The sequence below is a fragment of the Leptonychotes weddellii genome, chromosome 8 (genome assembly GCF_054177405.1).
Source record: "Leptonychotes weddellii isolate Sample4059 chromosome 8, ASM5417740v2, whole genome shotgun sequence".
Taxonomy (NCBI): domain Eukaryota; kingdom Metazoa; phylum Chordata; class Mammalia; order Carnivora; family Phocidae; genus Leptonychotes; species Leptonychotes weddellii.
In genome coordinates this window covers 89,816,668-89,830,334 of record NC_138376.1, presented here as the reverse complement: position 1 = coordinate 89,830,334, position 13,667 = coordinate 89,816,668, and the positions used below count along the sequence as shown (strand labels likewise).

The 13,667-nt window shown below is 39.4% G+C and overlaps 1 protein-coding gene across 2 annotated transcripts in view; it reads right to left on the bottom strand.

Annotated features, from left to right (window-relative positions):
- Nucleotides 1-460: 460 nt before the first annotated feature.
- NUS1 (NUS1 dehydrodolichyl diphosphate synthase subunit) overlaps nucleotides 461-13,667 on the bottom strand; it is a 45,713-nt gene continuing 32,506 nt past the window's right edge. For both annotated transcript variants that reach the window (XR_014147918.1, XM_081828871.1), the window contains one exon: nucleotides 461-1,412. The gene's annotated coding sequence lies outside the window, so the exon portion shown is untranslated. The remainder of the gene's footprint in view (nucleotides 1,413-13,667) is intronic.

Genomic DNA, 13,667 nt, shown 5'->3' with positions numbered 1-13,667 from the left:
CGCGTGGACAAGGCTAAGGAGACCAGTGAGGGACAGTGCACCTGGAGAGTGGCAAGAGCAGGAAGCCATCACCATTCCTAGACCGGAGAGCACAGAAGGAAACGGTGCTCACCGAATCCTGTGACCGCGGGAGCCCAGCCTCCCTCCCAACGGTGTGGACTGCGGCAGCCCCGGCCCAGAGGTGCAGCCCCCAGCAGGCAGGGAGCAGGAATACATGTCCCATCTCTCCCTCTGCCCATTCACTCTCCTTCTCGGGTCTCCCAGCGGCAGAAGCCAAGTCGGTTGGCAAGGGAGCCCACGTGATAGGAGCAGTCAGCCTCCCGAGGCACCGACCAGGGCAGATTGGTCCCAGAAAACAAAACAGAGCTAAACCAGCACAGAGGCACAGTTTGGACTAAGGGCAGTCTGCCTTTTGTTAAAGAAGTGCTTACACGCTCATCGGAGTTCAATAAATCTGGCCTGGGAAGTCGTGGTATTTTTATTTATTAAGTCCTTACCAGGTACGAATCAGTATGCCAGATCCTGGGGCGCGAGAGGTACTAGTAATAACAGTAGCTCACGTTCCTGGCTCGCTCATTATGTTACAGGCACTGAACGAAATGCTTCACAGGCAATATTTTATTACATCTTCATGTCAGCCCTCTCAGGCTCTGTTATTATTGACATTTTACAGATAAATAAGTAGGATGCATAGAAGTTAAGTCACCTGCCTGTATCATGAGCTGCTGAGATGTGAAATCGCTTTAATCTGACTGCAAACCTTGGTCCCTGACCTGAGGGAACATAGTCCAGCAGCAAAAACACTGGTTATAGACGAATGAAAAAAAAAAAAAAGGCTACTGATAAATGTTATGTCTGCAGTAACTGTAGGGATTTATGAAACAAGATTCGTGGGGCAACCAACCCAGAACACAGTGGGGGAGAGGGCCAGGTGCTTATGAGGAAGCCCTGAGGAATGGGGACCTCATCTTAGCCATGGTATCTATCTTGTAAGTGTTCAATTATATTCTGCTTTGTAGCACAGCTATTTTGAGCAGAGCCCACGAGCCTGCCTTAGTGGTCCTCAGCTCTGGCTGCACCTGTGGATCACCTTACCAAAATGTCCTTGGGGCGCCCGGGGGGCTCAGATGGCATCTGACTCTTGGTTTTGGCTCAAGTTATGATCTCAGGGTCCCTGTGAGTCTCCGCTCAGAGTCTGCTTGTCCCTCTCCCTCCCTGCCCCTCCTTCCCCCACTTACCCTCTCTTTCCCTCTGTCTCTAAAATAAATTAATTAATTTCATGAAGTCTTTAAAAAATGTCCTAGACGCCACACCAAACCATTTGTTCCTGCAAAGGAGTTGTTTATTGACAGAGTTCCTGCAAACAGACTGCTGACATCAGTGTTTTGAAGTCCTCCCCAAGGGAATCTTCTCTGCAGAGAGAAAAAAAAAAAGTATTACTCTAAAATCTCACATTAGTAGGAGTAGTGTCTTATTTATTTTATAGCTTATAACTCTGCCTTACATATAGTTCAATATTTAATTGAACTAACTTGAATCAAATAGCTAGAGGGAATAATTCATGAATGCGAAGAAATATAACTTGGAAGGACTCAAATTTAAAAAGGGGAATAATTTCCTTTATTAATGCTCTTTTCTTTGAATCCATAAAGGATATAGGACCCTCGTACTTGTCCCAGTGAATTATCAGCACACACTATTTTCTCAAGAAGCACATATTCATCCAAGTGTCCAGAAATTAATTGAGCTATTTCCAACGATATCCAATAGTAGGTAAGTCAGAGGTTAAAAAAAAAAAAAAATCACAGAGGGGAAGACTCTGTGAGAGGTCATCACCAGCGTGGGTGCATCCTGGCAGAGACACTGTGACCTGGTAATGGTAGAAGACAGAGAGCAGTGGGGGTCTGGACTACCTGGAATGGGAAACAGCTGGGGGGCTGAAGAGACACACACCAGAGGGGAAGAAAACAGAGCAAGTCGGGTCATTCTCCCGTGCTCTGTGTACATTTCTTGGTTTCCCAGGTTGGATAAACTTGTAGTGTGGATCTGGGATGAGCTAAAGGATTTCAGGAATTTTAATGAAGTAGTGCATTTGCAAGCCTGTGATATCTATTTGCACGAGTTGCTTTGAATGGGGGGGGGGTGGAGAACTGGTGCTTAGAGAAGCTTGTGCTCAGGTGCACAGGAGAGGAGAGCGGGAGGGAGAGGGCACAAAGCCTGTGCACAGGTGTCAGAGCCCAGTGGAGAGAAGTCAAGGGCAAGAGCCAGCGAGACTTGGGCTATCCCCGCACTTGGGAATGGTTCCTCAAGTTCCTGAAGCCTGGGTAACACCCTCACCCCATCTCCAATGCTCTTTGATTTAATGTAGGCAGAGTTAGACCCACTTTTTTAGCACAGCCTATATGTGGCAGGTTAAACTTTTCAAAAACTAAAATAAGCAAATGAGAAAATTGGGCTGTGTGAAAAATAAAGCCAAAAATTTTAATATGAAGGCAGAATTAGTAATAATACTCAATAAAAGTGGAACACCCATTTTGATGCTGAGCATCCTAGTAGCTAATGCATAGGAAGAAACAGGATCTATTGCATGAAGATGTACAGTGTTGATAGGAGAAATATTAACTAGTTGCTCAGAGGTACAACAAATTCTTTCCAGAAGCCCCATACCTGAATGTTCTCGGGAGACACTGAAAGAATCTTTTCTCTCCAATGAAATATATATATATATATATATAATAAATATAAAACTAATTCCAATACTCTAATGGAAGAATTCATTCCTTCTATTTCATGTAGCATACATAATAGAAATGTGATTTCTCCAAGTAAATTTCCCTTAAATCATCTGTCTTGCCGTGGAAACAAAAGAAGAAAATAAACACAATGGATATGACTATACCCCTAATGAAATGAATGGACATTAAGGTGACCTCAGAATTCTGTTTTAATTGACTGATTTTGTCAAGAGCTATTTGATACTGTAACACTGGGAAAATAAAGGAAACATTAATATTCACTGCACAAAGACTAACACACTCAAGATTTGCTGGTTTCAGTCTGATAAAGACCATCAGGAAATAAATCTGCCTTCATCAGAGCCAATATACTTAATAACTAATTTGTCAAAATTTGCTGATGTGGCAACTCTTTTTGAGAAATGGGATTTCCAACAATAAGCCATGGATAGCAACAAGATTACTGCATCAAAAAAATGGCCCTTGTCTTGTCTTGTTTTAAAATAGTTTGGAGTGACATCAGCAAGATGGTAAGATAGGAGTTTCCATTGTTCATCCCCATAAAGATAGTATCTTAAATCACTGGACAAAAAATGGACCTGTTAAAAATGTAACAATTGGTTAGCCATTTGGAAAAAGAGGCGAGGAGGGAGGGTGAGAAACTACAGAAACTATAGAATACACTCCAGGTGTGTATATGAGGGTATGGATTGAAGTATTTCTCCTCTTTTGTATTCAAGGGCGGGGGCCAAGTCCTATGTGGTAAGCTAATAGCAAGATTTACCTGTCTCTCTCCTGATATAACCAGGACACAGGGGTCCAAGATTTGGGGTTGACTGGGAACGATTGCCTCAAGTACAAGGCATAGCCAGTGTCTGTGGAATTTTTCATGTTCCAATTCCCTCTCTGGGAGCAGGTCTCTAGGAAATAAATACTAGAAAAACTAACAATGACCATTACGTTATCATTTAATATAATGACTCACTATATGTCTATATAAAATTCTTAGATATTTGAAATGGTTCCCAATGATAAGTCCCCATCTTGTGATCTGAATCCAGTCAATGTGAGAAAATTATTTTTGATTGTAACACTTAAATTTGGATGTTTTTAGTATGGAAAAAGAGAAAAATACAAGCTATCTTTAAAAGGAAGTAAGTGCTTTGGATATCAAAACTGCTTCCCTGTGGGCAAAACATAGTTTGCTTACTGCAACTAATTTTCTGCACACAGTATGCTTCTGTAAAGTTGCTCAATCTAGTTTTTGTTGTAATTCAATTGATCTAACAAAGAGTAGTAGGTAAAACAATTTTGACAAATTAGTAATCTATAAACTGATTCAGGATAGGAAGTCAGAAAGGAAGACACTTTGGGGATTTGGTGAGGATGGTCTTTTAATTAATTCCTTCATATATTTGAAAGTAAAATATATCTGAAAAAATGAAATATTGGTAATCCTCTTTGTTTCATGCTTCCTAAGTTTTCAATAATGTGTATTATTTTTTTATAAAGGAATACCTATATAGTAAATATATTTTATATTAAAAGAGCCAAGGTTTGGTATTTTCTGTGTATGGTATGTATTTTATTTTACTTATACAAGTTTATATATTTTTTATATTAAAATGTTCTATATGATGTTGTGGTTTTCTTTGATTAGCAGTTAAAAAAATCAAATGTGTTCGGTATTTTTATTGACTACAAAAGAATAAACTTCTGTTGCTTTAAGCCACCAAATCTGTAATTTATTGTAACAGCCACAGAAAACTAGTACAGATGGAAAACGTGGGACAGTTACTTAAGTAATCACTACAATGATCATAGTGGGAGGAAATAGCCTCACTTAGTCAGTGAGGTGTGTCAACCGATGTGGGTGTGTCAAATAAATTTACAAACAACCCATTTGTCTTACTGTGTAATTAACATTAAAAATTTATATAACCTGGGGATTAACATAAGAATAAAAAAAAAAGAAAAAAAATTTATATAACCTGTAACTATTTATCTATACCATATCTGAATTGATTCAAACTATTGTGCTAACATAGACTTAAAGTTTTTAAGACAAATTGCTTCAAAGGCAGAGTTCATTTAAGGCCGAGGGGAATGTGAATTTGGCTTTCTCGTGAGGTACGCATGGCTTGCCCTCAAAGGCCATTGAACCTACAAGAAGCTGGAGAAAATTACTCTTTGAACAAAAAGTGACACCTGTCTCATGTTGCTATGTCTAGCAGTTCAAAGGTGTAGTGCATAGTCAGCATTTCTATGGCTGTGCACCTTCCAAACTTCCGCTCCCGTTTGGGATAACCCACCATTGGTCTCGATGGAACACAGGGTCCTCCCTCCCATTATAGTAAACAAAATGGCACGATTCTTCTCTTTTCCCAGGAGCCAGGATGCGGTCAGGTTACCCGGGCTTAGTTAATCAAACACTCCCACCCAGGACTCTGACCCTTTAGTGACTGACACATACACCGGGACACTGAGGCACGATTCGGGGCAGCAGGGGCAGCTATCTCTGCCCAAAGCTTCCTGTTTCTGCCCTGCATCACCGCATTGGTGTTCGCCCATATTCCAAGTTGCGTCTTCCAGAATCCCCCTAATGACGTGAACTCCTCCGATAAATTCCCTTTTTACTCGAGAGAACTGGCGTCAGTTCTGTTATTTCCAGTTTGGAGGTTTCTAACAGATACAACGGTCTTAGTTTTTTCGTATCTGTCTTCATATCTCAGTATTTTCTTAGGAGTTCAGGCTTCATTCATCCAGTAGGATTTCTCACTCAGAGATAGTGAAAGCACAGCCTTAAAATTATTAATGTTGATTAGCTTTTCAAGACATACCAGAATGAATAAGGTAATTGACACATCTACACAGCTCTTTGTGACAAGCTACCAAGTGTTTTAGCATCCTTATTATCCCTCAGGATAATTAGAATTCTACTTGATACTTAATCTGTATAAGATAAAGGTGGTAAGGTAATTTGTTGATTAACAAAACAATATGATAGATTAAATTTATTATCGAATAATCCATACTTCACACCAGTTGTTGTCTGAAGTATTATAAACATATTATCTTATTTAATCCTCATAGCAATCTTATGAGGCAGGTACCATTAGAATTCCTATTCTCCAAGGATATGGAGACACTGGGAAAAGATAAAATGGGGGGGGGGCAGTGAGGAGGGCAGTCAACAGTTCTCTTATTCCCAGTGCTCACTTTAACCGGTCAGTTTAGTAAGTCAGTTCTGTAAGGCCTTCTGACTCCTCAGGTGCGATCAGGTCTGGACAATTCAGTCACTGCAAGACTTTCTGTGGCCTTTATCTACTTCTTAAGTGCTCTCAAAACTGCACCACACGGAAACAGTGCCACTGGCCTAGCACGTGTAGACTGAAGCCATCTGCAGAACTTCAAAAATGAATCTGTGGTTTAACTCGCTACAGATATAACGATTATTTAGAAGTAATAGTAGTGTGCTATCTTAATGTATCATTTTTTATTTATTTATTTTTTAATTTTTATTTTTTTTAAGATTTTATTTATTTGCGAGAGAGACAATGAGAGACAGAGAGCATGAGAGGGAGGAGGGTCAGAGGGAGAAGCAGACTCCCCGCCGAGCAGGGAGCCCGACGCGGGACTCGATCCCGGGACTCCAGGATCATGACCTGAGCCGAAGGCAGTCGCTTAACCAACTGAGCCACCCAGGCGCCCCAATGTATCATTTTTTAAAGAAACACCTTCTTCATCTAGGAAATCATTTGCGATTGCTTAAGGCAATCTGCATTTTGTAGCTCAGCTGAAAACCATATGGAGAATCTTGATATAGAGGTTCAGACTAAAAATAATTTTTAAAGAAGTCACTGTGGCTTAGGTTTCATGGTCAAACTGGTAGACATACCTGGCTTTTAAGGCTGTTCTGTCCTCGGCCCATACTTTGACCCAATGACAGTTTACCTCTTTAGTGTGGGGGGCTAAAGGCCTATCACATCGGTGCAGTGGATTGTCTGAAACACAAGGCATCCTCCTGCTTCCTCAGGATCATCCAACTGCCTCAATTTCCTCTGATCTTTCACTATTTGTTCATTCTCAAATTGTCTCCTGCCTCCTTCTCCTCCTGGCCCCAACTTTCCCTCTGGAGCTTATCCCATGAGGTGTGTTGCAGTTGTTTACTGCCGCATAATGAAGCACCCCGAAATTTATTGGTGGAAAACAGGAAATGTTTCATTATTTCTCACCATTCTGTGGGGCAGGAGTTCAGACAGGGATGAGCAGAGATGACTTGTCTCTGCTCCATATCCTGTGTCCTGGAGCTACAGTGTCCAGGTGGTTTCCTGACTTGCATGTCTCACACCTCCTCCTGGAAGGCATTAATGGTGAGGGCTTGTGACTCTCTTGGGGTCATGTTTAGTGCCTTGTTCTTTTGGTTGGCTAGGCTCCCCAATCCTTCTCCATGTAATCTCAAGACCTTTCCTCTCCAAACGGTGTCTCCATATCGTCTCTCAACGTGGTTTCTCCAGCAGGGTAGCCAGACTTCCTACATGGCAGCTCAGGACTCCCGAAAGTAGGAAAGCAACAGCTACCGGGGTTTCTGCCTTACTTTTGGTTAATGTAGGTCACTGGGTTGGCTCAGATTCAAGGGAAGGAGATTATACAAGGACTCCTTTGGGAGTCACCAGAGAAGACACACCAACGTGTAAGAGTGGTGCAATCGGAGCATTTCAGCTGCCTTTGTGTCCGACCATGATGTGCATGTAGCTCTGAATGTTTGACAAAAGCTTCTTACCCTTATTTAATTATCTCTGCACAGATGCAAAAATAATTACTTTATATACCATTTGTCTCATGCCATTATTGTTTCTTGGGTAGTGGATATATAAATTAAGGTCAGATTTGTCATAACTTTGGTCAGAGGTCAATGCAGAATTTAGGACAATGAGTTGTGCTTTATCTTCAAAATAAAAGATCAGAACAAAGTGAGAATAAATTTCTAAGAAAAGCAATAGGTAAATCCTATGGGTCGACTTTATTAAACCAATGTTCTTAAAGTATACTTTATGTAATATAATTTAAGGTGTAATTAACATAAAATACATAGATCCTGAGTTTTGACAATTTCATCCACATATGTAAACACTACCCAAAACAAGACATAAATCATTTCTGTCACCACAGAATGTGCTCTCATGCCCCTTTCCAGTGAGTTCCCTCTCACCTCTAAAAGTAGCAATTTTTTTTTTTAAGATTTTATTTATTGGGGCGCCTGGGTGGCTCAGTCGTTAAGCGTCTGCCTTCGGCTCAGGTCATGGTCCCAGGGTCCTGGGATCGAGCCCCGCATCGGGCTTCCTGCTCCGTGGGAAGCCTGCTTCTCCCTCTCCCACTCCCCCTGCTTGTGTTCCCTCTCTCGCTGTATCTCTCTCTGTCAAATAAATAAACGCTTAATGACTGAGCCACCCAGGCGCCCTTGTTCTCAGTTTTATTACCAGAAGTTAGTTTTGCTGGTTCTTGAATTTCATGTAAATGGCATAGATTTTGCAACCTTTTGTGATTAGGTTTGTTTACTTACCGGTTTTGACATGCACCTGTTTAGTTGGTGTATTAGTAATTAGTTCCTTTATTATTTGTTCCTTTATTAATGAGTAATTTTCCCTTTATGGATATACCACATTTTGTTTATCCATGTTCCTATTGAACTCATGGACACTTTGGTTGTTTCCAGTTTTTGGCTACTATAAATAAGGATGCTATACACATTCTTGTAACCCTCCCCCTCCGCTCCCTTTCTCTTACACACATACACATACTTGCTGAGTCAAAGAGTAAATGTATATTTAATTTACAATAAATTACGCCAGTGTTCTGCAAAGTGATAGTATAATCCCAACAGTAATGATGAGAAGTGTTTTTGGTTACTTTATATTATCACCAACATTTGGTGTTGCCAGTCTTTTTAGCATTCTAATGGATATGAAATGATGTCTCATTGTAGTTTTATTTTTGCATTTCTCTTATGACTAACTATGTCAGACACCTTTTTATGTAATTATCGGTCATTTGTATGCTTTCTTCTGTCAAGTATCTTTAAAGCGTTTTCCCATTTTTATAGCTCTTTGTATATTCTGATACAGGCCCTATGTGTTAAAATTATTTTTATCCCCAGTCTGTTCTTTTTCTTAATGATATCTTTTGATGAGCAAAATGTTTAATTTGGTTAAATCCAAGTTACACATTTTTAACTTTATGGTTATTTTGGTTAAATCCAAGTTATAAATTTTTAAATTTTATGGTTAGTGCTTTTCTGTCTTGTCTAAAAATATTTTATATCTAAGGTCACAAAAGGTATTTTTCCAAGTTTTTTGGTAGATACTCTATGCTTTTAGCTTTTATATCTAGGTCAATTTCCATTTGAATTAATTTTTGAACTTCCATTTTGAACTAATATTGTGTGAGATAAGGACTGAGGTCCATTTTTGTACATATGAATATCCAGTTGCCCCAGGCATGTTTTTTTATTTTTTTTATTTTTATTTTTTAAAGATCTTATTTATTTGACACAGAGAGAGACAGCGAGAGCAGGAACACAAGCAGGGGGAGTGGGAGAGGGAGAAGCAGGCTTCCTGCCGATCAGGGAGCCCGATGCGGACCTCGATCCCGGGACCCTGGGATCATGACCTGAGCTGAAGGCAGATGCTTAATGACTGAGCCACCCAGGCGCCCCCAGGCACGTTTTTTTAAAAAGACTATTCTTCCCCTATTGGATTATCCTGGCACTTTGATCAGAATAATTGGCTATATGTAGGTGGATTGTTGTCCAATTTCATTGTTCTGCTTCATTGATCTATTTCAGCTCTTACCAATGTCACACTGTCCTGATAAATGTACTTCATATTAAGTTTAAAATCACAGAGTGTAATTCCCCCAACTTTGTTCTTTTTCAAGTTTGTTCTGGCCATTCTAGACCTTTTGCTTTTTCATATACAGTTTAGAATCAGCTCTTCAATTTCTGACAAAAAGTTTCCTGGAATTGTGATTGGAATTGCATTGAATCTACAGATCAATTTGGGAAGAATTCAAATCTTAAAATTTGGGAGACCTCCAATCTATGTACATGGCATATCTGTCTATTTATGTAGATTTTCATTAATTTCTGTCTGCAACGTTCTGTGTTTTTTTTTTTAAGTGTAGAGGTTTGCACATCTAATAGGTTTATTTCTAGATAATTGGGGTTTTATGATATCCTGTGATACTGCTAATTTCACTTATTAGTTTACTAGTTGTTTTGTAGGTGCTGTCATGTTTTCTTTATATACAATTATGCCACTTGTGATTAAGGATAGTTTTACTTCTTTCTCTCCCATATTTGTGCTTCTTTTCATTTCTTTTGCTTGCTTTATCAAACCAGCTAGGGCTTCCAGTACAATGCTAGAGTACACATCCTTATCTTTTCCCCAGTCTTAATGGAAATACTGCAATATATCACCATTGAGTAAGATGTTGGCTGTTTATCAAATTAGGAAAGAGACCTTCTATTCCTTGTTTGCTGCAAGTTTTTATTTTTAATTGGTATTAAGACTTACTTTGTTGTTATTCTCTATTCTCCTCCCTCCCCCTCCCCGTGCCCTTTCCAGTAAGATAGACCTCACTGTGTGATATCCCAGGACTCCGAGACCAAGGAAAAGGAAGCGAGATCTTTAAGGTGCAGACTTGCAAGTTGCAGGCCATCACTTCTGGCACATACTGGTGATTCATCACAGTCACTCACAAGGTCAGCCCAGTTTCAAGGAAAGGGGAAACAGACTCTACTTCCTTAGGGAAAATTGGCAAGGGAACATTGTAAAAAAAAAAAAAAAAAAAGCATGTGGGGCGGGAACCATTATTACAGCCATCTTTGGAAACACAATCTACCATAAAATGTAAATTAAAACGACAAAAAAATTTCTCATCCATCGAATTGGCAAAAATCTACAAGTTGGCAACTGACTCTGAAGAAATAGGCACTCATATATTGCAAGTGAAAGGTCCCAAGAAGGGGAATTTGACAATCATTACACTTCAACACAGCAATCATAACCCTACTTCTATCTCCATGAGTAGAATATGCACCCAAGAATATAGGTGGTATTATTTGTAAAAGCAAAGAACTAGACAACCCAAATATCTATCACTAGAGGCTACTGGAATTAACTCTGGAACACCCAAACCACACAGTACCATTTAGCCGTAAGTAGGAAGAATTCTATGTAATAGCAAAGAAATATTTCCAGGAGAAGTCAAAAGAGCAAGATATAGAACAAACCCACTGCTACTGAAAATATCAATTTTACCTCATGATTTAAAAAAAGTGAACTTCTTTTCTTGCTCTGTTTACTGAAAGGACCTAGAAGTAATGACAGCAAAAATAAGCACATCTCTTGTCCATTTCTTGGTCTTTAAATACCAGGCCCACTAAAAGTTAGGGCATTCCGGATATGGGTCAGGGAATCGTAAGAATAATATCATGGTTCTGTGGGAGAATGTTTCTATTCTTAGGAGATACTTGCCAAAGTATTTATGTGTATAGTGTCTTATGTTTGTAGGTTCCTCTCCAATTATTCAGCAAAAGAAAGTATAGTAGTCCCTGTTTATCCATGGTGATATTTTATCAGGTTCAGTTCCTGGCAGTTAACCATGATCTGACAGCAGGTCGTCGTTTTGACATAGGGTCACAAAGTACTTAATAGTACTTAGTAGTAGTACTACTTAGTAGTAGCCTCACACTACATTACAATGTCTATGTCACTCACCTCACTTCATCACATCACGTAGGCATTTTATCATCTTACATCATCACAAGAAGAAGGTCAGTCTACTGGTATTTTGAGAGACCACATTCATGTAACTTTTGTTACAGATTATTGTTATAATTGTTGTATTTTATTATTAGTTATTATTGTTAATCTCTTACTGTGCCCAATTTATAATTAAACTGTATCACAGGTTTGTATGTATGGGAAAGCACATAGTATATATAGGGTTCAGTTCTATCCCCAGTGTCAAGAATCTGCTGGGGGTTTTGGAGTGTATCCTCCACAGATAAGGGGGAGCTACTAGTGTATACACTTGTATACACACCCATGGGCACACGCACGCACACACACACATATAGTGTAGGTATGTATACATACATCCATCTACACCCAAGATGGATTCATAGATAAATCATATACTGGAAAACATTTAACAATTGTTGGATCTAAATGGAGAGTATATGAGTGTTTGTTGTACCATTCTTTCAACATTTTTAAAGTTTGAAAACTTATTGAAAGTATTTGGGAAAAAGTTTTTGCTCTCAAAAAAAAAAAAAAAAGATGACCAATAATGCAATAATGTCCATTCTCAAGAAAGACTGGAAAAAGAAGGGGGATAAACTAGCAGGTATCAAGTGCCTAGATGCAGAGGTATACTGTTTCCCTTAGACCCATAGCCACATTTTGTGACCACTACATTGTTACTGTATAGATAAGGAAAGAGAGTCCCTTAGGGATTGGGTAATGTGCCCACAATCTTACAGTAAAGTTGGTTTTTAAACTTTGGTTTAACTGGATCCAGAGTCCCTGCTATTTCTACTAAACCAAACTGAAGAGGAGAAAAAGTGGCCTGAAATGCTCAGGCAAGACAACGTAACTGAGATAAAACTTGAGTTGGATGCAACTTTGGAGATGAATAGAATTTGGAAGGGCACAGGCATAGAAGGAGTTGTGACATCCCAGTCACGAAGGTGGCCATGACTTACTTAGGGAGCAAGAAAGAGACCAGCCCACCAATAGACAGTGATGGTGTCATCAATGAACAGATTAACTTTTCAGAAGAGTTAGAGAACTTGGACTTAGGTATCCAGGATTCGGGATATACATGTTGTAGATTAGAGGAAGGCCTTTGGGTAGGAAAGTGATAGGAAAAGAACGTTTTAGAAAGATGAATATGGTAGTGTATCCACAGGAGATCCCAAGGCATCAAGTTATTTTAAACAGTTTATTGATCTCTTACTGTATGCCAAGCACCATATTATATATGGCAGGAAGTAGAAAAATGACGTTAAATCTCTGTTCACAAAATACTTATAATTCATTAAAAATATTTACTGAGAACCTAGTATGTGCCAGGTATGGGGTTCAGCAAGATAGATAATGTCCCAGCTCTCATGGAGCTTACATTTGTACAGGACAAAAAGAAAACACAAATTACTATATCCTTGTAAAGTTAAGTCCAGCAAAAAGGGGGAAAATGCTCTGGGTGGGGGGCGGTCAGATGAGGACAAGATTGTATCTAGTTTGAAGAAATGGACGAGACATCATGGAGGAAGTAGCACCAGTGAGATGGGTTTTGAAAGACGAAAAACACTGTGACAGGCAGAAAAAGAAGGGGGGTATTCCAATTAAAAGGAACAGTTTGAGCAAACGCAAGGAAATAAGAGGTCATTAAGGGTCATAACGAGATAGAAAGTGGTACCTCATGGCTGGACTATTGGGTGTTTTTAAAGAAAGTAAGAGGAAATATAGCTAGACACAATGCCTGGACTCCTATAGGACTCCTATAGAGTCTCGAACGTCAGTATAGCAGCTGAACTTACTGAGTAGAAAATAGGAGGCCTTAAGTTAGGGAACAAAGAAAGCAAAACAATGATTTAGAAAATTCTTCTGATACTAGTCTGTAGAACACATAGGAAGGAAAATGTCAGGCTGGATAATTATTGGGAGTTTAGCATAATGGTTTAGTAAGAACACATATGATTTAGCAAGTCTTGAGCATGGAAACTGAAAAGCCAGAAGTTTGGGGAATGAAGAATCGATCAAAATTAAGTGAATTTGGGAGCAAAGAAATAGCTATTACAGGGGCTTCTGGGTGGCTCAGTCGGTTAAGCGTCTGCCTTCAGCTCAGGTCATGATCTCAGGGTCC